This window comes from Mirounga angustirostris, unplaced genomic scaffold (genome assembly GCF_029215605.1).
Source record: "Mirounga angustirostris isolate CCGP_5_RB_7025 unplaced genomic scaffold, mMirAng1.0.hap1 SCAF_6, whole genome shotgun sequence".
NCBI classification, from domain to species: domain Eukaryota; kingdom Metazoa; phylum Chordata; class Mammalia; order Carnivora; family Phocidae; genus Mirounga; species Mirounga angustirostris.
In genome coordinates, this window is record NW_026991714.1 from 141,726,758 (window position 1) to 141,751,131 (window position 24,374).

Below are 24,374 nucleotides of genomic sequence, written 5' to 3' on the forward strand. Positions count from 1 at the left end.
TTTTAAAAAAACTTTATTTATTCATTTGAGAGAGAGAGAGAGAGGGAGCAAGCAGGGGGAGCAGCAGAGGGAGAGGGAGAAGCAGGCTTCCCGCTGAGCAGGGAGCCCGACGGGAGGCTCGATCCCAGGACCCTGAGATCATGACCTGAGCCGAAGGCAGAAGCTTAGCCCAAGGCAGACGCTTAGCCCACTAGGTCACTCAGGCACCCCGGCTGTCTGCTATTTAAGCCCCCAGACTGTGGTATTTCTGCGATAGTGGCTGAACTGAGACAGGTGGTAAATGCAAGAGCCCGAGGTTGTACTTTACACTGTCCCCGGTCCCTGACGCTGGGTGCATTCCCCAACTTCACCCTCACCCCCCTTGCAGGCAGTGGCTCCCGGGACAAGGGGGCCATCGCTGAGACCTCCAGGTGTATGCTGTGGTCCGGAGTTCCTCCCTGCCTTCACCTCCTCCTCCTCTCTCCTCTACTCAACACCCTCTCGTAGCCTTGGAAAGACCCAGGCCGGGGTCTCGCCCCATCCCCCCAGCTCCCCTGTGGGCTCAGGTCAGTCACACCTCCTTTCTGGGCCCCTCGTGGCTCACGCCCTGGGGCCAGCCCCCTTCCCAGATCTCCGCTCACGCACAACCCTGTGCGGACAGTGGGGCTTACCACGTTAGGAGCCGCAGGGGCTGCTGCCTAGGACCAAGGTTCACAAATAGGGACGACACGGAGGCTGTCCTTGTCCCCCTCTCAGTGAGTGAAGGCACCGAATCGGAGGACCAGACCGGAAGCCCTCTTCTTGCCACCCCAAGGGGCAGGGGGAGCTGTGTGTGCAGCTGAGGCCGGCTGCCTACCAGGTTTCCATATACATAATCTAAATATATGCTTTGCAAATTGAAAAGCATTCACATATAGAATGTGGCTGTGGGGAGCGAAAGCTCTCTTTGAATGTGTCTCTTTAAAGACAGAATTTGCCAAGTGTTTTCCTGCCCTTAAGGAGCCACTTGAACGTGGCAGCAGATGTAAAATGGAAATTGAAGTGTCTCTCCCAGGCCTCCGTACATGGATAAAACAGGCACAGTCTATTCTGAGCGCTCATTAATAGCAGGTCTCTGAGGGCCCCGGCAGCAGCCAGAGGATTTTACTCATTAAAAAGGTGACGAGGTAGAGTTTTGTGCCTTCCCTGCTTGTCACTGTGGGATCCTGGCGTTCAGATGTCGCCCGCAGACCCCAAATGAGTGTCCCCAGCTTGCTGGCGTCGGTGACTATTTTCTGAAGGCTTTGAAAGCGCCTCCCACTCGTGGATGGGGCGAGAAGCCCTTGCTGTTTATCAAGTGGGTTCGTCTCTCTTCCGAGGCAGGCCCTGGATGGCATTATCTCGAGACAGAAGCAGAGAGAAGAGCTTTAGCTCATCAGCTAATGAAAGATCATTGGCGATTCCCAGCATGGTCCTCCAGACGGCATAGTGAAGGACCCAGAGCCTCCGGCGTGGTCTGGGGCAGGGGCCTGGGGTCTTCAGCAAAGTCTGGAAGGGACCAGACCCTTGGAATCCAAGGGACTGGCTGACGGTTCCCCGGGTGTCCCACGTCCCAGCAGTGTCCCCTTGCACAAGGCCACTGGTTTGTGTTAGAAGAATGGGGTTCTTGGCTCGTTTTTTACCCCCACTTTTTATTCTCTGTTTTGGGTCTCCCACTGTCAGGATCTATGTTTTGTCCTCTTCTCCCTCTCGTGTGAGGGGGGTGACATTGGGTTGTCCCCATAGGTTTATAGGCGGGGACTCTGAACAGTTTCCCCGGGCATCCTGAAAATTGCCTTTCTACCCTGAAACTTCAGGTGGAGGCAGGCATCCTCGATAGCCTTTATACCCCTGCGTTTTCCAGGTCCGTATTCTTTCCTGTTCTGTCGTTTTCCTTGACTTTCGCTTCCCCTGCCCTTTCTGTGGCCCGCTCAGACATCACCTCCTCTGAGCGGCCTTTCTTAATGTGTCCGTCTCCCCCTCCCTCTGCTCCTTGTTACATTAGCACAGGTTGGAATGACCTTGTTCGTTTGGTAGCTCCCTTGCTTCTCGTGGCCTCCCCGTGCTGTGAGGTTAGGTCTGGGGCTGGCGGTGGGGCCCGACGCTTCTTCATCTTGTTCAAGGGTCCCCCCTGCTCAGCACAGTGCCTAACCCGAAAGGTACTTGGTTGATTGAATGGGCCAGCAAACAAAGGAATGCATGAGGGGTTCTCCCATCCCAAAGCCTGGCCCTTGGTCACTCTATGAAGAGCAGCCCTTTGGGGATTTTTTTCCCTTGGGACCCTTAGTAGCTTCTGGGCCACGGCCCCCAGCTCGAAGTCAGGGTCACCACAAAGGCACAGATCTGAGGAGATGAAGACAAGAAGAAGATCATGGCCTCAAGTTCCTATACGGAGTGTTTTCTCTTGTTTGTTTTTATGACACGGTATCAATACTGTGTTGAGAAATAGGTTTATTTTTACCCCTCATTAGCAGGTAGAAAATGACTTTATTACTTATGAAATGCTAACAGTAACTTGGGTTTAAATTAAACTACACTTCAAAATAATTAAGCTTAATATTAACAAAATGGGTTCAGGTTTGGAGGGGGTGGGGAGGTAGGGAGAACATTCTGCAATTTTTTCTTATGCAAAAGAAAGACACCTGGCTCACCTCTGAGAGGACTTGAGTTGCCCTACAGAGGTGTGTCTATTACCACTTCAAGAGCAGACGAGAAAAAATAAAGAAATAAAGAAATAAAGAAATAAAAAGAGCAGACGAGAAATCCCAGGGAAAGGGAAATGTGGCGCAAAATCCGCTCACCTGAAGAGGTACTATGCAGCACGTCCCTCATAGGGCCTGGAAGGCCATGGGCTGTACGTTTGGCTCTGAGTTTCTGAGAAGCCAAGGCGAAGAGAGAAGGAAAAGCAGTGATGAAGTTGTAGGAGGTTCAGGGCCTTGGGCTTTGGAGGGAAGAAAACCAAGGGGGAAGAGTAAGGATAACCTTTGTCCTTTTTTTGGAAAAGAGTTTCAAATAACCCCTTAAAAGACCAAAAACTTGTCACTCATGGTCTCAAGGTACCCATCCTGCTGCTGAAATATTCCTCCCCAATTACTTGGAACTGCCTAGTGGGTGTGTCATGGTGTTCTGACGGCCCAGGGGTACTGCTGCTAAAAATCGCCCCAGACTTCTGTCTGAAGACCCACCATTAGGGCACCCCTTCCTGGGAAGAGCATATGATTATGCCACTGGGTGATGGAGGGCCCAAGAGCAGGCCGCGATCAGAGTGAGGGAGGGCCTCGGGCTGGGGCCCTGCGATTGGGTGGGGTTGGAGGGTGAGCGTTTGGGGGGATGCTGAGGACAGTTTCACACTGATTTCACTGTGGGGTTAGACACTATGGATGGTTGGTGGGATGACAATCCAGTTATGGCGTTACTGAGCCATGTCAGATGTGACCTTGGTATCTCCTTTGCATCAGGTACCCAGAAGTGTGAGTGGGCCACAGGGTTCTTGGAATCTCTGGATTGCCCTGGCAACAGAATCAAAGTCTTCTCCTTCTTTAGTAGCACTTCATGGGCATCTTTGTGTTATCTGACCTGATATGACACTCATCACAAGTCCCTCGAACGAGGGAATGAATTAATGATTGAACAAGTGAGTGCCACAACTACCATGGTCCAAATCCCATCCTTCCTTCAGCTGCTGGTCAGGGTCACTTCCTCCAGGAAGCCCTCCCTGAATTCTCCTGCCCTTCCTTATCAAGACTGTAAGGGGTGCTGGGTGCTGGGTGTGTGACCAATATGTAAATGCCTTCCTAGGTGCTAAGATTCGGAAGGTCTTTCTTGGGTTTTCTGGTGGTTCCTCATTCTAGGCAGACAACAAACACATTTCTTTAACATGCACTCATTCAGCTCTTACCATTGGCCCCACACTGTGCTGGACCCAGGGAATTCAAGAGGAAACTGGACAGATAAGGAACTTACAGTCTAGTGTTGGGGCTGGCAAACTGCTGCCCATGGACTGAGCCCAACTGCCACCTGTTTTTGTAAATAAAGTTTTATTTGGTACACAGCATCTCCATAGTCCATGTGGCCTATGACTGCTTTTGGGCTACAGTGACAGAATGGAGTTGCTGAGACAGAGACCATGTGGCCTGCCAAGCCCAAGATATTTGCTCTCTGGACCTTTACAGAAAGGTTTGCTGCCCCCAGTCTAATGAGATAGACAACCTAGAAAAAGATCATTCCAGCATGATGTGTGAGAGACACGAACAGGGTAATATGGCTGAGCCTGGCAGGCCTGGGATGCATGTGTTACAGTAGGTAGGGTGGCTGGGAAATCTGCTCTCGTGGAAATGTTATGTGAGCTGAGGCACAAAGTGTGAGAAGGCCACTCTGTGAGGAGCTAGGGAAGAGCCTTCCCGGGGGAGGGAACAGCATGTGCAAAGGCCTTTGATGTGTTGGAAGAATGGACAAAAGCTTGTGTGGCCGGGAATGTGGTGGACAAGGAGAGAGTAGGACAAAGCCAACGTTGGAGAGGTAGGCAGGGGCTAGATCAATGATTCCCAAGGGAGCAATATTGCCCTCTTGAGTTTGTTTGGGATATTTGTGGGGGGCGTGCCATCAATTCAGTGAGTAGGCACCAAGGATGCAAGAAGATTTCAAGCAGTGCATGGAACAGTCTGACACGACAATGGACTGTCCTGAGTCCTGTGTGACTTTGGGGTGTCCTAATGGATATTCACGTGGGTGGAAAGCCAATTTCTGATGATCTTACCCTGGACTTAACTCTCCTATTCATATAAACTGAAGATAACTTTGGCACGGGATCAGTTATACATTGCATTGTCTAAGAATGGATCTACCATATAAATTAAGGGAAGATTGTGCTGTGTTTTGTTTGCAACATTATCAAGTGCTGTTCGCCATGTTGGGATATTGTCTGATGGACGCACCAGGGCTGGATCCCACAGTTCTGTGTGGATCTTGAATCCAAGTTTGGATTTTATGCTAAGAAAATTGAGGAGCCCTGGCAAGATTGTAGGAAGAGTGACGGGTTCTTGCAGGCAAGGGTGCTGATTACACCTCCTCTTTTTCTCTTTGATCCTGCACCCGTTCCCCCCAGAACGTGGTACAATGCAGGTGCCCAGCAGACAATCTGTAAATTAAAATGCTAGCAGCCAGCACAACCTCAGTCTGGGAGCTTAGCAGGCCTGCACCTCTCCTTACAAGTGAGACTGCTCTGGCCAGGAGGGGTTAAGTGACTTGTCTGGGCCAGGTGGTAAATGGTATCTGGTAAACACGGTGTATATATGTGCCTGGGTTTGGCGCCTGCCTCCCTTTCCTACCCCTGAGAGCTGTCCTGGTCCTTTCTGACTTTCCTGCGGGCTGATCTAGCCACCCACCTTGGCCACCCGCCCAGGCCCAGTCCTGCTCCCAGGCCTTCCGCCTCACTCCTGTTACTCCTGTTACTCCCGTCCCAGGAGCCAGCTTCTCAACCTTTAGACCCCAGGCCAGGATCTAAGAATATCTCCAAGAGTATTCCCCAACACCTGCAACAGATGTGCCCGCAAATTACCCGGTCCCAGGGGTGGGGAGCAGGGGAGGAAAGGGCATCGTTTTTCTAAAAGCATTACACACTTAATTTGCAAAGTTACATCACACATCCGTGCACAGGTCAACTCTCTGGGAGCTGATTTCAAGACCAGAGGCAGGTCAGTGTTCCTGAGTGCGTTCTTCAGAGAGGACAGCATGGGCGAGGATGTAGAGGATTGTGCAGGTCAGATGCTTTCGCGTATACAAGGTCAGATGGGGAGAGATGGATATTCGCAGGGCCCCTTCTCTGGCCCCGTCCCCATAGACGTCATCCTTCGTCTTTCAAAGACCCCGTGTGCATTTGCAGCACCCCCATCTCACAGTGCGGAAACTGAGCTTCACGACATTGTGCATCTTTTTACCCCTTACACGCCCTGTGATACGGGCAAACCTGAACTTGAACTCAGGTCTCTAGACTCTCACCATGCCTGGAGACATGTGAATATGAAGTATAGAGCATGTCACATGAGTATAGCGTGTACGAGCACGGAAACAGCGAGGTACACTTTATTTTTTTATTATTGGATAGGTCTGGGGTCTTTATAAGAGTCACAAAAAACCATGGAACCCATGTGAGATTATAGCCAGGAGTGATAGCGAGCTGTCCGCAGAACAAGTTTAACAGGACATGGTAAAAATAAATAAAGGTTGAGTTCACTCTCCTATCCCATAAAGTCCAGCTCAGTCAACTGATAAAATAATTGTCTTGAATTTTTGTTGTTGATGTAAGGATTTTTGAATATTAACGTGAGGGTAGTTTCACATGCAGAAGAGACCATTTCGAAGTATTTGGCTTCCAAAATTAACGTTAGATACGTTATAGTTACAAAGTTAAAAGCCCAGTTCTTCCTTATGCTTTCAAATTCTGCTTATAAATGATATTATCCTGGGCGCCTGGGTGGCTCAGTTGGTTGGTTAAGCGACTGCCTTCGGCTCAGGTCATGATCCTGGAGTCCCGGGATCGAGTCCCACATCGGGCTCCCTGCTCAGCGGGGGGTCTGCTTCTCCCTCTGACCCTCTTCCCTCTCTTGCTATCTGTCTCTCATTCTCTCTCAAATAAATAAATAAAATCTTAAAAAAAATAAATGATATTATCCTATTTATTCTCCTAGTAATTTTTTTATTGTAGCTATATATATATATATATATATATATAAAAAATAAAATTTACTATATTAATCATTTTTGGAAGTTTAACCTGATAATTTATTTGTGAAAAAAGCTAGTTTTGAGGAGAAAAAATTCAATCCTTTCCCTGTACACATAAAGAAACTCAAAAATACGGAACGCTTCACGAATTTGCGTGTCATCCTTAGGCAGAGACCATGCTAATCTTCTCTGTATCATTCCAATTTCAGTATTTGTGCTGCACTATTTTAACCATTTAATGGTACAGGCCAATGACACCAAGTACATTCACGTGGTTGCACATATCTACTTTTCAAAAACAACGTAAGAAATCTTTTCTAAAAATTCTAGCAAAGGACAACTGGATCAAAGTCTTCCGGGAGAAAAGGCAGCCCCAGAGGCCACCTTGTTCACGTCCCCGGGGGGGCAGGAGTGCACTTGGAAGCATATGCGCTTATCTGCTAAGATGTATATTTCGGCCAGGTTTTATCAGCCGTGAGACTTCTTTGCTTGCTACCGGCGGAGATAGCATCTCAAAACCAGGCTACCTCTTCCTCCCGCTATTTTTCAAAGCCATGTTTCCCCAACCAGATTTACATTTTCAAAAACCCTTCAGATAATCACAGACCCAAGAAACTTCCACTCCTCTGAGGTTTAATTAGGAGAAACTGTCTTTCTAGTACTTCCAAGAGCCTTGCTCTGAATTTCTCAGCAGCAAGAGAAGGTTCACGGCAGATGAGTGGGAGCAAGAGGAACCTGTGAACAGCCGCCCCCTCCATCCCCCTCTGTCCCTTGCAGCGAAGATCAAGCCATGTTGCAGGTCACTGAAATCACATTGTGAGTGTGCCCTGTATCATTAGGACCCAGAGAATGGGAATGATCGGAACGCAGGATAACACATTAGCGATAGATAATAGAGTCTAAATAAACATAATCAGCTTTCCTCTATGTCTTCAGACCAAAGCTTATCTATAAATACCCTAATGACACCCAACCAGCCAATTACTCGTTTCTTGGAAGAGCCCCTTATTAATGGCGTTGCAGTGAGGGAAAAACATTAATTATTGGACACAGTGGGATCTTTTACGTTCTGTCTGGTCCGGACAGCACCAATTAATGCAACAATTATTATCAACGACCGTGGCAGCATACTGAGTGCAGCCACCCCAGGCTGGCTCGGTGGGGTGGGACGAACGTGCACACTGGGGGAACATCACCCACGCTCTTTTCATGGAGCCTGCTTCTTCATCACTGTGGAAGCTGCTGGAACAAAGCAGAGGGTGGCCAGAGTGTGTTGGTTTTTCTTTTTAGGCCACAAGATAGTGTTCCTGGGGGTGCTAAGTGGGGGAGAGTGGGAGGAGTGAGGCATTGGTCTGTTGTGTTGAGTTGCTAAGGGAAACCAGGCAGAAGATTGGAGAAGAGAGGCCACCTTCAGAGCATGGAACATCTGGCTTGGCTCCTACCCACTCCTCCAGGCTCCTCTCTCCCACCCATGTTTCTCCCACAGCTTCTCCAGTTCAGCTGTGCTCCATCCTGCCCCAGGACATTTGCACAAGCTATTCCTCATACCCCAAAGATCTTCCCCTGCCCTTTGCAAGGCTGACTCCTTTCTGAATGCAGTACAGAAGTTCTCTTTGCAGAAAGGTCTTTGTTGAGCCTGAACCCAAAATATACCTTTTCCTTAATATTAGTCACTTCTTGTTTCTGTTTTTTGTACAGCATCAGTCACAAATCATGAGATATTTAACATATATATCTTATTATTTTATTTGTGTCTGTCTCCCTCACAAGAATGCAAGCTCCATGAGGGCAGGGACTCTGTCCTTTTTCTCCAGCATCTGTCCAAATGTTTTGCATTTAGGAGAGGCTCAATAGATAGTTGGTGAGTGAATAAATAAATCCATACACTGTGTAGAAACAGATTGTACTTGCAGGTACCCCACAGACTAAACCAGCTATTCTCTTGCAAAAATTCCATAGGAAAAAACCCCCCAAATTATCCTATTCAGAGCAATAACATCTCCTGCAAACTCTGTGTCAGCTCTACTTCTGCACGTTAAAGGTGATGGACATGCTTGAAGGGCCTTTGATGGGCCATCCTGTAAAATATTGGCCTCTATTATTACTCACATCATGGCACTTTATTTGAGCTGGCTAAAAATGAATCAGCTCTGCCCAAGGTACAAAACTGTTGCAAGTATGCTTTTATTTTTCTCTTCTCAGTGACAAGGAGAGGATCTCTTCTGGGAGGCATTAATTACAGAGCACTTTGGAAAATTGGTCCAGCGAAGGATGAAAGAGCTCCCCAGAGCCTTGGTCAGGGCTCTGTGAAGTGGGCATGCCTTGTGGCCCTTCTGGAAAAGGATCTCCAGGTTATTTGCACTAGAAGTTACCCTTTGGAGTGTTAAAGCAGTTCATATGTGTTATTCAAAGTCAGAGCCAAGTTCAAGAAGCTTATTTGACCTCCCTGAACCTCAGCAATCCACAGCCACTAACCACAGCCAGCCCTGTGCACCCTTCACTGAGATGACCTTCTTCTGAGGTTTTCTAACCCAAGTGGAACAATGGAAGCTTAGAGGCAGTCCTGGGGTGTCCTCAGCTTAGGACTGCTGTACAGATGTGGCCACGGCAAGCATTACCATCCCATTTCTTCCAAATAACCATCTCCAGGGAAACACTTAGAAATGACAAGGACACTCAAGGCATCTGTCAGGGCTGTTTTTGCTCTCATCTCCCTGAGAATGGCAATGACCTCAACTCACAACGATCTCACCCACTCTGCACGTCTCTAACACATTTGGTCTTGACCCTGCAATTGGGCTCAAGTGTGGACCGCCCAGCTCCTGGTCTGTTTGGGGGCAGACAGGTGGGGAGTTGCTGGAGGGCAGGGTGTATAACGTCTCCACGGCCGGCTCAGCGCCTAGCTCACTGATGCCAGGTTGGCCGTGTTCAGTAGAAGTTTATTTCGATGCTACACTGTATTGACATTCTGGGCTCTTCCTCTGCCCACTGAGCCCAGCCTGTGACCCATGGAGAGCGGGAACCAGAGACTCTTCATCCTTCTATCTCCGGTGTCTAGCAGCAGGGTCCTAATCCCAAAATGACTTTCAGCCTTCACAGTGAGCGAATGAATGTGTCGGCCCTCGAATGAAGCTGCCCTAGGGGCATTTTGAAGGTGGCGGTCCCTGCTGCAGAATGCCCTTCCTCTCCCTTCCGCCGGAGAAGAAGCATTTGGGGTCACTGTGTGCTTCTGGATGCCCAGCAGGAAAATAAAAATGAAACATTATAGCGAGGTGTTTCCAAGCAAGGAGGCTGGTGGATCTGAGTTCGAATCCCAGTCCTGCCACCTACGGGCAGACGGTATTGGACATGTTCCCGAATCTTCTGGTGCCTTAGTTTCCTTGTAAGGAAGATACAAATAATGGTCACGGTCTCACCACGCTGGTGGGGTGTTTGGCTAACGTCAGTAGAGTGTTTAGCATGGTGTTTGGGACAAAATAAACCTCCAATAACTATTAGCTGCTGTGATTACTACTGCTATCAATGAAGAGCTTTAGAACACAGGAGTGAGGTCTCCAAGGATGGTCAGTTGACAGGTTTATACTGAATGCCCACCGGGAGCCAAGCATTGTCTTGGGCCCTGGGGATGCGGTGGTGACAAAGACTGGTTCTGTCCCAGAGAATCTGTTGCACATTAATCAAATACAGTTTCCTGCTGGCTGGAATCTTGCTTATTTTGGAGACCCTGACCCGTGTCCTGCAGGAAGATACCTAACACCGATGGAGGTGTTTGATGAACAAAAGGAACGACAGTGACCTTGGAGTGTGGACTGCTTCTGAAGGGGCCCGAGGTGGTGTGTGGGGTGTATTTTCCCCTTGACTGTAGTCTCTGAATCGTGCTGGACAATCATTAACCATCTTTAAATCAACCAGGGCCTGTAGCCATGTAGAAATGCCCATGTCAGAAGGCTCTAGATCAAAAATCATGGGCTGTAATTCAGATGGTCTGCTGCTAGGACACTAGATTGGGATTCATGTTTGAAACTACTGTTTGTTTTCCCTGTTTGTGGCTTCTTGGTATGTTTGACACTATCAGATTGATCGTGACAAAAGTCCTCTGGTTACTACCCACTGCGCGGGAGGATGACTGTCTCTTTCTCTGGGATGCCTTGGAACCTTCCCGAGTGAAGTTGCGTGGGCTAGATAGTCACTATCTTCTCTGACCATCTGCGCTCTCCTTTCCCCATCTGATCACCCTGCCTTCCTGCTTGTGTCTCATGACATTTTGTGCAAGTTTGGTATCGTCCTCAGCATGGTACCTACCCGTGAACCTCGCATAATTGGGGTCCCTCACGTAATATGTGTACCTTGCATAATTGCTCTAACCACCTACCTTATTTAATTGGAAACCAGGAACCTTTGAGCTATCTAATGACATCATCTGGCTTTTGTTAATTTCTGCCTATTTGCTTAGTTGCCAATTTCTCAACTTGTCCTGAACCTTGATGAGGGAAGGAAATGCTGAGCAGGCGGCTACCAATAGAGTTTGTTCAAGCAATAAATGAAATATTAAATGAAAAGAAATGAAACCAGTAATAAAGGAAACCCACAAACATATTAAGCCGTGGTACCAAAGGCCATCTCTACGGAGTCCCAACACTTTCCTTTACTATGAAGATGGAAAAGTCTCCTGGACTCCAAATTGGCACTGAGTAGTGTGTAGGAGGAACCAGCAGGCAGAAGGTTCGGGGAGGCCCTAGTGTAGTGAGTGGCTAAGAAAACAGGCCTTGAGACAGGCAGCTGGCTAGCCACACGATCTGGGGTGAGTCATTTGGTTTGTGGGGCCTCCGTTTATTCATCTATAAAAAAGGAGCCAAAATTAGCCCCCATATCATAGGGTGGTGCTGGGCTTAAATGAGGTCATTCGTGTGAGGCACTTAACACAGTGCCTGGCTCATCAAGAATGCTCAGTAACGGAAGGATGAGTGCTTTTCTAATAATTGGAACCAGTTAAAGATGGCCTGAGCTTCCTTGGGAATGGGCGAGGGAGTCTCCTGCCACTGGAAGTCCTTTAGAGAAGGCGACAGGCTCTCAGAGTTTCTGGTGCAACAATCGGCCAGGGAGAATGTTAAAGTTCGATTCTGATTTAAATACGTCGTGGGTGCGGCCTGAGATTCTGCATTTCTAAGAAGCCCCGGGAAATGCTGATGTTGCCAATGACCACACTTGGGTAGCGGGGAGCTAGTTAGTTCCTTGGGGAGCTGCTGCAGAAGGTATGTGATGATCCAGATGGAGCAATGAGCTGGACCCCTGCTGTCCTAGGTGGTGGCCCCTGGCCACATGCCTCGAGCATTTGAAATGTGGCTTAGTCCAAACTCAGATGTACTATGAGTGCAAAATACACAAAAACTTAGTATATAAGAAAAGAATGTAAAAGATCTCAATAATTCTTATTACATGCTGAGGTGATAATATTTTGGATATATGAGCTTAAGTAATCTATTAAATTAATTTCACCTGTTTCTTTTTACTTTTTTTGTTTTATATGGGTGTTGGAAAATCTAAAATGACATAGGGGGCTCACATTTTATTTCTATAGGGCAGTGCTGAGCTGCATTATCCCCCAGGTCCCTTTGTAACGGGAGCCCCCAGGAGACTGGCTTCTCACTAGGGCTCTAAGCTGATGCCCCCCTCCCCTCCATGTCCTCATGTGCGTCCCCTGGGGAACCCGTGTGGCCCATTTCTTCTCGGTGCTGGAGGCAGTGAGCAGAGAGAGACAGAGCTCCAGGGGTCTCCAGCCTCCTGTCTGCCTGGGTTGGGGCAGAGAGCGAGGAGGGGGCTTGTGTGTTCTCTCCCTCTCGTTCTGTCCAAACTAGCAGGACACAGAATGCTGTGCAGTTACAGGGATCATCGGTTCCTATCTTGAAAATGTGATTTCTTGGAACTGCTGCTCTGGAGGGAAGCAAACTTTATCTTCAGCCCCGAACTCCTCACTGAATGGATACATCACCACCCAAAGTAAAAATGGCTGCAGGGGTGGGGCGGCGACACGTTTCCTTTGGGAGCTGCGTGTTTAGGAACCCAGGCGGCAGAGGCCCTGGCAAAGCCCATGAGGCAGCGCTGTCTCCTGGAAGGTCATCCGGTGGCTCTGGGAGGGTCTAGGGAGCGGAGGCCTGTCACTCTGCAAATGACAGGGCCACCAGAGCCTGGCGTTGACCTGTCACAGGCAGCTGCTAATTCAGACCCTATCACTGAAGCCTTCTAACATCATCTCTGATCTCGCCTACCCATGTCCAGCCTCCTCTCTTAAAAAAAATATATATTTTTGTCATGCATGGTTTTTGCATGTTTCAGAGTGAAACTTGAATCTGAGAACAGCCTGCTAAGGTCATCCCCAGCTTTTCTGAGTCTCTTCGTTTGTCCATAGTGACAAGGTTCTGGCTTGGATGTGAGTAACAGGCTGAGAACCTCGTACGACTCGGAAAAGCTGTTTCATTGCATGAGACCCAGCAAAGCAAGCAGGTAGCGGCTTGAATCCAGTCCCTACCCCTTTCTAGCTGGAGACCTCACACAAGTGATGCAAGGGATGCCTTGGTGTCCTGATCTGGAAGATAGTGATGATGACAACACCTGCCTCCCAACCCGGCCGAGCTGCCGGGACAACTACGGGCTCATTGTGGTAAAAGGCAGAGCGTGGTAAGCCTAAACACGTGGGACTGTTATTCTGAGCTAATGAGGGCTCCCTGAATGGCAGCCTCTTTTTTCAGCTGGAAGATTACTTAGAAAAACCCCCAAATTGCACACGGGGTTGAGTAAGAGGTCCTGTGTGGCGATGATGTAACATGCCTATTTTGGGCAGATGTGGTCATTCAGGGAGTGACCCACTTTCCTGTACTTCATCGAAGTCATTGCAATGGGTTTCATCAACCATCAGGCTTGGGAATGAGCCACGGGGTTAGAAAGAGGCTTTTCTGCCACGCCAGGCTGCTTTCAGCCCTGTGTAGCTCAAGTCGGGGCTGCGAGAGCACAAAGGGATGCTTCTATGGTGACATCCATCCCTGTTCATAATGGTGGCAACAGAGATGGGCAGAGGAGAAGAGCACGCGTGCCCCCTTGATTCTCCAGGGGATGTGGGCTGCATCCCCAGAGGAAGTGGGGGGATTTTTGCTTCTTTGCTTGGTGTTTGGCCTGATAAAGGGAGGGTCGAGTTTCTAGGTATCCATAGGACCTTTGGAACATTGAACAACAGCATCCAAGGGGAACACCGGACAGAGGGTGAGAAGGTTCCTTGTCTGTGAGTTTCTTTAAAAGTCTGAACGTGAACCCTGAGAAGTCATTGTCATGGCATTTCTGTATGCCAATCCAGCTGGAGCAGGGGGCTCTATCTGAAGGAGAGTATAGAGAGGCCAGCAAGCACAGAGAACCTGGGGGTTCAAACCCTCTTTGGAACGAGGCTGAGTGTGAGTAAAAATGGATAGACCATCAGAGAGGGAGAAAAACCATGAGAGAGTCTTAAGTCTAGGAAACAAACTGAGGGTTGCTGGAGGGGAGGTGGGCGGGGGGGAAGGGGTACCTGGGTGATGGGCATTAAGGAGGGCACATGATGTGATGAGCAGTGGGTGTTATATGAAACTGATTAATTATTGAACACTATATCTGAAACTAATGATGTACTGTAAGTTGGCTAATTGAATTTAAATAATTAAAAAAATGAATAGACAACTAACTAGTTAACGAACTGACCCAGTGTAAGTTGAGTTGTCAGTGGTGGTAGCTGATGTATCAGTGAGTCAAATCAAAGGAAGCCAATGCTAAGAGCAGAGATTTGGGCCAGATGTTCTTGGATTAAAATCTTGCTCCATTGTTATTTGCTGTGTGGTGAAGCTCAAATCACTTCACCTCTCTGAGCCCCCGGGTTCACGCCCGTGAGGTGGAAGAAGATGCTGACCTTGTGGGGTTGTCAGAACGACTAGACAAGGGGTGGCTCAAGGCCTCCTGAGCTGCCTGATGCAGATCCAGGCTCTGATGGTTCTACCTGGCCCTTGGTTGCCCAGCTGCTTCTCATCGTCCAGGTTCAGCTTAACTGTCACCTCCCTGAGAAGCCTCACCTGATCACCAGTGGAAAGCTGCATGCCCATTCCTCCTATGTCCCATGACCTTCCATCACTGCTCCTGGTTTCTTTCCTTTCCAGCTTGTGACACAGTTGTGATTTCCTTGTTTGTTGTTCTTTTTTGTCTTTTTTGTGTGTGTTGACTGCTGGCTATCTCTGGCCACTAGACTGAGGTCACCGAAAACAGAGGAGTGATCTCTATTGTTTTGGGACTTGGAGTACCTTGATCAGTGCCTGGCTTACATACGGCAGGTGGCTGGAGGATTTGACGGAAGATCCCTGTCACCAGGCAAACTTCTGAGCCTTGTTAGTCTGTGGCTTTTCTGTATCTTGATACCATTTTAAAGGGTGTGCTATGGTAAAGATGAACAGAGATCCAGGGTGGGTTTCAGTGAGTACAGGAGGTACGTGACACAGAGTAGGACCCCATAGTGTTAGACAAGCTCATGGGATGGCATGTGGAATGCTCAGTACCCCCCCCCCAGATTACAAATATTTTTATTCCTTTCCCCTCTGTTCTTCTTTCGATGGAGTTTGTACTCCTTGCTTGCAGATACCAGCCACATAGAACGCAAAGTCTGGGAAAAAAAGATGTAGCCCTGAAGAAATAGAAAAGGAAAAATAAGAGTTTTTAATATCTCAACTTACAAAACCAATGATTTCATTTATAATGTCGGTGGAAGTGGCCAGTGAGTGAATTCACATGTTAACCCACAAACTGACCAAAGAAGTCAGTCTAGATGGGAAAGTTAGTATCTTAGGACTTACTGGTTTATTCTATCCAAAAAAGGGCACAACTCTTTTCCTCCGTAAGTTTAAATAAGGACATTTTTTCACGAAATAATCTCGAATAAAAAGAATGGATGTTTCCTCATCAATAAGAACTATGGAACACTGTGGGTTTCTCTTTTCACCTGGAGTGGTAGGAAGCTCAAAATTAATTTCAACATTCAATAATAATATTTGCTCTCAGGTTGTTACTCCTACTTATTTCTGGTTTTGAAAAGAAGCAGGACTTGAGTAAATAAGTGCATTTTGGCAATGTGATTTGCTGACCGAAAGCCCGGGGCTAAGTTTTCTCAGATAGGCAAGTTACTCTGACACTCATTTTTCCTGTAGCATTCACGGAGAGATCTCTGTGACCCTGAGCTTTTCTCTCTCCCTTGCTATGGTCTGCAATTTCCTCAGCTCTTCAAAGCAGAGGTTAGACCGGGGAGGGTCATTTTGGGCATTTGCAGATTGAAAAAAAAATGCTTTCATTCTTTCAGTGTTCTGGGGAGCAGAGAAGCCTCCTGTTCCTTTTCTGCTGCATTTCAGTGCCGTAAAGCAGGGATTCTTTCCAAACTTTTTTTAAACCACATTGTCTTTCGTCCAAAATAAAACTGATGGGGAATCCAAATCCAGGAAACAGATCCTAACGGAGCAGCAGCGGTTGACGTGAGGGGTGGGGTTGTGGGCAAAGAAGCCTCACCTTGCCCTCCGCTCCCCTCCACACCCCCGAGGCTTCCCTAGAGTCCCAGGGGGGCCCATCTCAAGCCACAGTATTACAGGATTGCTCCACATACCCAGAATAAAATTAGTACCTAAATTTACCTGCCCTAAACCAAACCTGGGTTGTAAGCCCCTCAAGAGCCAGCAGTACCTGATGCCTCCTGAAAACACAAGTGTGTCTGTGAAACAAACAGATGAGGGAAGCCGTTTGCTTTCACGCCAGAGGTCTGGCTTAGCTTCGCAAGTCCTGGAAGACCCCTCCCTCAATCCTTTATCATCTCTTAGGGCAACGGAGTCTCTGCTCCAGATCCACAGAGCGTGTTTTTCTGTTGTCTCTGTATCAGAATGATCTGTGACATCCTAGGTGGAACGTCTGATGATGTAAACATTTCAAAACTTTGCAACTGCAACTTTCATTTCTTTTAAACATTTGGGGCTGTTTAAACAGTAGCCTGAGTATTAAATTTGCACTTTATGGGAGCTGGGGAGAGGGGACGGGGAGGGGGAGGAGGGGAGGATTTCTCCAAACCATAGGAAAGGATGGAAAACACTGTTGAGTTTTTTTTTTTTTCTGGGAAAACTGGTTTTTTTTTCCCCCTCTTCAATTGAAGTATTGCTTTAAAGCATTGGCAGGCTTACAGAAGTGAAATGAAAAACAAATCCCACAAAAATCCTGGAGTACCATAAAAATAATGAATAAAGTAGTGCAAAATGCTTTGATTTCAGTAATATTTTTCAATAAAGCTGGTGCATTCCAAACAGATTGTATTTATCTTGAAGAAGGCCCTTGTGCATGTGGCTTTAGAGTTTATAACAAAGTTTTGGTGGTCTTGATTGTGATATGATAATAAGAAAGTATTCAAGTAGTGAAAACAGCATAGACTTTGTAAGTGGGTCAACCAGGGTTCAAATCCCTCCTTCCCCTTTATATGTCCCTGGCCACTTTGAGTAAGTGACCATTCTGTTGGGGCTGAGTTTCCTCGCCTGTAAAAATCTGAAGAGTAATGTCTACCACCATGGGTTGCGAAGTTTGAGAGAATGTGTGCGAAATCTGCAGGGAGGGAGTGTAGGCACCGAGACTGAGTTTGAGTCAAGAGGGTGATTGTGTATTTGTGTCCAGAGCTGCAAAGTGTCTACTGTTCTACACGAAGGCCAGTCCTCCAACCACATGGGGGGCTCCTGCTGTTCCCCTGTTTTCCCCTGGGTTCGCATGGCTTTTTATCAGATTATATATGGATACATATTTACTGGAAGAAGCTTGAAAACTAAAGATGGATGTTAAGAAAGAGAAGTCGCCCACAATCCCAGTAAAACTCTGGTGTGTTTTTCTCCATATATACATATAAATATATATTTTTTTCTTTAGTCAATTTCTGCTTCTTGGCAAGAGAGCAGTTTTATTCATTGACATTGAATAGTGCTATGCCTACCATTTTTCTTTTATAATTTCTTAAAAAACTCATTTTATTAGAACAAGAGTGATACAAGTGCATTGTTAAACATTTAGAAAAAGTGAAAGCATAGGAAGAAACAAAAATATCACCCATGATCTCAATACACAGAAAATCACTGCCGACATTTATATGTATATCCTTGTAGTATCTCTCTTTCTCTCTCTCTCTCTCTATATGACATATTATATATATTTTCCTTCCCCAGTTTTGTTTAGATATAATTGATTTATAACATTGTATAAGTTTAAGGTATACAGTATGATGCGACATTTGTATATATTGTGAAGTGATCACCACAGTAAGTTTAATTAACATCATCAGCTCACACACTTACAATTTTTTTCTTGTGATGAGATATATAAATTTAAATTTAAAAACTCAAATTGGGAACTTCTTGAATGATCACAACTGTAGACTTCTTTCTTTTGCCAAATATTGCATTGTGAATACTTTCCTATATCATTAACTTTTCTTCTATGTCATAAATTTTAGTGGTTGATATTATTTCATTATTCTATATCATAGTTTATTTTATTAATTCCCTATTATTAGATAGATTTCAGTATTTTATTATTATAGACAATTTTGTAGTTAACATCCTAATAGCTAAATTTATGCTGTATTCTTTAAGTAAGAATATGATATATTCTTTAAAATACATTTCTGAAAGTGGAAATTCTAGTGGACTTGCATGCACATTTTTAAATCTTTTGCCAAGTTGCCCTCCCTTAAGTTTATACCAGTGTATACTTCCTCTTGTAGTATATAAAAGTATCAGCTTTCTTGTACCCTTATGGTTATTATACTGGTAATACCATCAAAAAGAGGAAAATTTTGTGCTAATTTGTCAAAATAATCATACTTATTATTACTTATACATTTTTATTAGTAATATATTTTTTCTATTTTAAATTATCTGCCATATCTTTTATATATTTTTCTTTTTCATTTTGCTTTGTTGTGGTAAAACAAACAGGGAGAATAGATGAAGTATATTAATTAAGAGTATAGTTAGATTAGTTTTGACAATGGTACACATCTGTGTTAACATTCAGATTAAGATATTAAACATTTTTAACACTCCAGAATAGAATAGAACCTCCATTGATCTACCTGTCTATCCTTGTGGTAATGCCATATTCAAAAAACATATACCTAGAAATGAATCTAGCAAAGGGTATGCAAGAAAAACTACAACACATTATTGACAAAAATTAAAGAAGATCTAGTAAATGGAAGGATATACTATGTTCATGGATTGGAAAGCTTTCTATTGTAAAGATGTTGCTTCTCCCAAAATTCACCTATAGATTAAATGTCATCCCAAACAAATTCTAGAAACCCTTTACTTTCTGTGGAGTCTATGAGTTGATTCTAAAATTACATGGAAATTTAAGAGCCAAGAAAAGCCACGGCAATCTTGAAGAAGAAATAACAAAAGTGAAGGATTTACACAACCAGATATCAAGACTTATTATAAAATAATAGTAATTAAGACAAGGAGTATAATGGGTAAAAAACTTGAACAGACACTTCAAAAAGAGGATATTCAAATGGCCAATACATATAAAAAGGTTTTAAACTTCATTAGTCATCAGGGAAATGCAAATTAAAACCACAATGTGATATCATTACAAATTTGCCAGAATGACTAAATTTAATGTGGAGCAACTGGAACCCTCACATACTGCTGAGAGGAATATAAATTAGTACAGTCACTTTAGAAAAAATGGTCTGGCCATATCCATTAAATGTAACCTACCTATGATGCAGCAATTCCACTTGTACATATATACCCAGCAGAAATGCATATACATGTTCACCAAAAGACAAATAATGTTCATTAGTGAAATGTCCACCAGCAGTAGAATGGATAAATTGCAGTCTGTTCATACAGTGGAATCCTATATGGCAACGAGGATGAGAGAACTACAACTATACGCAAAAACATAATGTTCAACAAAATAAGCCAAACACAGAAGACTACGCATGGAATGATTCCATCTATATTAAGTTCTAAAATAGGTTAAACTAACCTATGGTGTTAAAAGTCAGGATGGTGGTTACTCTGAAGTATAAGTGGTTGTTAGGGCACAAGAGTTCTGGGCTGATGGTCATGTTCTGGTTCTTGACTAGGTGCTGATTACATGGGTGTTTTCCTTTTGAAAATTCATTGAGCCATATACTCATAATTTGTGTACTTTAAATTTTGTATATTATTTCTTACTTTTTCCCAAGAAGAAAATAAAAACCCCCATAGCTAATGCTATATAATCTTTTTGTTTTGTATTGCTGGGGAGAATTCTGAGGCCAGATAGGTTTTCTTTTCTTGGGTAGGATTATAGAATTTCCCTTACCTAAGACTAAAACATTATTTCCGGAATATTTCTATATAGCGGCTATTTTAATTAATATTGTCTGACTTTCAGGGAGCACTGTAGATCTAAAGATATTATTCTTTTGTTTAAGTTTTATAAAAATTTTCTTCTATTGTTAGATTATTGTATCTTCCATCTTTTTGACGTTCCTGATAAATGATAACTGAATCTATTGAATCATTTTTTAAAAAATTATTTCCTTTTAAAATGCTCATCTCTTTATTCTGGGAAAAATTCTTGACTTTATTTTGTATTTCACTGACTTAAAATTTAAGAAGTATTCAAGCTGCTATTTGTTGCTTTCAATTCAGCGATTGTGCTTCTCATCATTTTATAGAATTTCCTGATCTCCGATATTCTTTTTAAATTATCAGCTGCTCTTGATATAGTGTTGAGAACACAACTAGATCATTCCTGAAATTTCTTCTGCTTCTTGCCGTACCAGTTTCTTAGGATAGTATTTTCTCCAGTTCCCCAGAGTGGCTCTCCTTTTGCACATCAGGATCATTCTTCTTTCCAGCTTCTTCACTCCATCTGCACATCCTTTAGAGATGCTCAGAAATGACAGCTAAGATGGGTTCTGTTATTAGATACATTTTTACTAAGTACATACATATTGCTAGTCATTCCCCTAGGCCCTGAAGACCGAACAGTGAACTCTGTAGAAACCATCCCTGTTCTCACGATGTGGTCCCGACAAACCGTAGGAAGCCAGCACACTTGGGACCTGGGCACTTCCTGTAAAGAAGGAATGTTTTCACACTGAAAATCTTCTTTTCATGGAATGCAGGACTCATACATGCTCTAGGAGGAGGACGAGGACACATTCCAGAATTGGCAACAGAAGGAACATCTGCACCAGCTTCTTCTCCATGAATGCAGCCCATTGAGAGCTGATGGAATTTTGAGACTGGCAACGTGGGTTTTGATCTTTGCAAATACTGGTAATGAAAAATGTTAACTCCAGTCATAGGCAGGAAACTCATGAACCTGAACTTCAATAACTAATGGACCAAGGACATCCTGGAGAATACTCTGTGGCCCACAATTCAGTCAGTACTAAGAATAGCCCGTCCGTGTTGTTAGGATTAGTGGAAAGAGTGACCCCTCCCACTATCATTCCCTAGACAAATATTGCTGAGAAAGTTGGCAAATGGGAAATGGGAAAAAATCACTGTATGTGATGCCTAAATCCTGATTCTGCCTATTGGGTTCATTTTGCTACTAGTTTGCCTTGAAGAACTTTCCAGGAAGTTCTATTGCCCAATTATACATGGGAGATGGGGACATTACCAAGATAAAATTAAGACCTAAGTGGGACTTGGTTTCTTGTGCTTTAGGAGACTTCCCAGCCAAAATGAGTAGCCATGTGAGATGGTGGGTTTGTTAGAACCTCTACTGCCTATCAGTCTGGGTGTCATCCCAGAACCAAAGTCACTTTCTAAGGAGAATCTGGCAGGAGAGGGGAGGACAAGGGGGATTCTCTCATTTGCTGAGGGGCAAGTGACATATTCATAGTCCAGGAGTCAGGCCCAAATCCCCACCAATCCAGACTCCCTGGGTCAGATTATATTGCTTGAATCAGAAGTAAAGAAGTAACAGAAAATTCTTTGGGATTTTGAGTTTGTTTTTGCCTGGACATGGGAGGAGGTCTCCCACCGCTTCTCTGCCCATTTATCCTTCCAATCACCCCCAACCCTGATTTCCATCAGAAGCCTGGCATTGAGGAAAGATTCAATCAGTGGTGGCTCATAATGTTTGTTGCACTTTGTCCATTTCACTGTCTGTCATAGGAAAGGCCCATTCCAGGGCTCACAGACCTCCTCTTCCAAGAGGCCAGGATGCAGGTGTCCCTGACACCATGTGAAACTGAGCTATGAATATCTAGCCTCAAATGAAAAATGCAAGACTTTCCATCTCCTCCCATTTTCTCTACGAGATCCTGCTTCCCACTCACAGGAGAAACTGTTTAGAAAAATCAGGCCACGATTACCCCCAGGAGAAAATATGTTTTGAGTCTAGTGAAGGCCTTTGCTGAGTGACATTAATTATACTCGTTTAGGTTTGACATTAGTAATTAACCTTCCCAGCTGTTTATATTGTAGCCTCCTATTAAAACAATATGATTAAAACAAATAATTAAAGACTATTACTACCACTTTAAATGTGTACACCATTTTAAACTTACAAAAGGCTTCTATCCACAATCTCATTTGATGAAACGCGTTGATTCTACAATGTGAATATAGCACGCTTTATTCCTTTTTCTCCATTTTTTATTGTAGTAAAACATATATAACATAGAATTTACCATTTTTACCATTTTAAGTGTAAAATTCAGTGGCATTAAGTACATTTACAACATTGTGCAACCACCACCAGTATCCATCTCCAGAACTTTTTCATCAGCCCAAACAAAAGCTCTATATCCATCAGACATTAAGTCCTCATTCTCCCCTCCCCACAGGCCCTAGTATCCTCTGACCCATATTCTGTCTCTATGAATTTGACTGTTCTAGGGGCCTCATGGAAGTAGAATCATACTTCTCCTTCTGTGTCTGGTTTCTTTCACAGAGTATGAGGTCTTGAAGTTTTTCATCTATGCTGCAGAATGTATAGAATTTCATTCCTTTTTAAGGCTGAATAATATTCCATTATATGCACATATCACATTTTGTTTATCCATTCACCCGTTGATGGACATTTGCATCGTTTTTACTTTTTGGCTATTGTGAATAGAGCTGTTGTGAAAATTGGCAAGACTTATTCTTATTTGACAAATTTGGTTAAGTGATCCACCTTGTCTCACATAGAGCCCGCTTCCTAATTCTGACTGGATGTTAGGATGACCTGGGGAGTTAAAAACAAACAAACAAACAAACAAACTCAAGAAACCACTCTGTACCATTAAAACGTCACATTCTCTGGAGGTGCAGTTTAAAGAACACTCTAGGTGATTCTTCTGTGCATCTGGAATTTTGCCCATGGACACCTAATAGTAGGATTCCCAGCTTGGGCCACTCAAGACCATTCCCAGGCTTCCTCTTTGGGTCTCAATTTTTGTTATTAAAGCCACCCATCACAATCAGTGGATTGAAGTGAATCTTCTTTATATCATGTTAGCTTATAATTTGGAACAGGAAAAATATACCAAAGATTTTAAAATTCAAAATTGTAGCTGAAAAAGAAAGCATGCTCTCAATACTGTGAAGCTAAATGCTGGTTTGTTGGCTAAATATATGAAACTATTTGTTTCGTGAATTTTAATCATCTCGTTTTAATAACACACAATGCAAACAATTGTGTGAGTTAATTCAGCTCCGTTTAAGAAGTCTTGTTCTGTATGCCAAAGCTTGTTGTTCTGTCTAGTTAAATGCTCATGCATTAAAATGCTAATAATTAAACTGTTACAATTGACTAATGAACTCTGCCAGGGATAAATGATGGTCTTGTTAGATTCCCGGCGCAGCAAGCCTCCTTTTGTACTGAGAAAGTTAAAGGTTAAAGCGCTCTTGAAACCAGTGAGTGGATCTAGGAGCAATTACAATTTTGCCTTGAAACTAACAGTTACTACAATAATGTTTCAATTCCAACCCACTAAAAGTAAAAAGCAAAAAAAAAAAGGGGGGGGGGCTGTCGAAGGAGGATGACTCTGAGCTCTCTATTCATGGAGAAGGATGTGTGGCTTTCTTTAGCCCACAGGGCAGATGGTGTGGTTGTTCAGACTAAAGCCTCCTGAATTACAAACATCCTTCTTAGAACCTGTCTCCCAAAATGCGGGCAGAAATGGTGATTTTTCAGGACACAGCAGGAGGTGATCCAGCGTCAAGGGTACTTACTCTTTGGAGAATAATGTTTAAACAATGCCGACTATTTCTCCCAAATCTCTGTGTGATTTGGGGGAAGGTATTTAAATTCAATTTTCTCATTTTTAAGAGCAGAATACTAATAACAGTTCTCTATGGTGAACATTTGCTTTGTCCTGCTGAGCAGCCAGTTCCCATCCTTGCAGGAACAGCCTCCAATGCTCGGTGCAGCCTCGCTCCTTGGCTTTTAATTCACACGGTGCGGTGGGAGTTGGTTCCAACACCCAAGCTCCAGTGACCGTGTGACCAGCACTGGCCAATCAGAGCGTCCCATCCCTCTGGCCTCAATGAGGCCCAATCAGAATGAGTCCGAGCAAAATCCTGGGGCTGTGTCCAGAGAGCTCTAAAAGCTGTTCGCCCCTTGCAGGGGGCTCG

The 24,374-nt window shown here is 44.6% G+C and overlaps 1 long non-coding RNA gene and 1 pseudogene across 2 annotated transcripts in view; one reads left to right on the forward strand and one right to left on the reverse strand.

Annotated features, from left to right (window-relative positions):
* LOC123846892 (uncharacterized) overlaps positions 1-23,446 on the forward strand; it is a 32,989-nt gene extending 9,543 nt beyond the window's left edge. Inside the window, exon 5 of one of the 2 annotated variants that reach the window (XR_006791393.2) lies at positions 20,924-23,446. This is a non-coding gene — a long non-coding RNA (uncharacterized LOC123846892). Of the gene's footprint in view, positions 1-8,922; positions 12,224-20,923 lie in introns of those variants that run through there. The other variant, XR_006791392.2, reaches the window with a different exon arrangement.
* Positions 6,847-6,943, reverse strand: LOC123847195 (U6 spliceosomal RNA; annotated as a pseudogene).
* Positions 23,447-24,374: the final 928 nt, after the last annotated feature.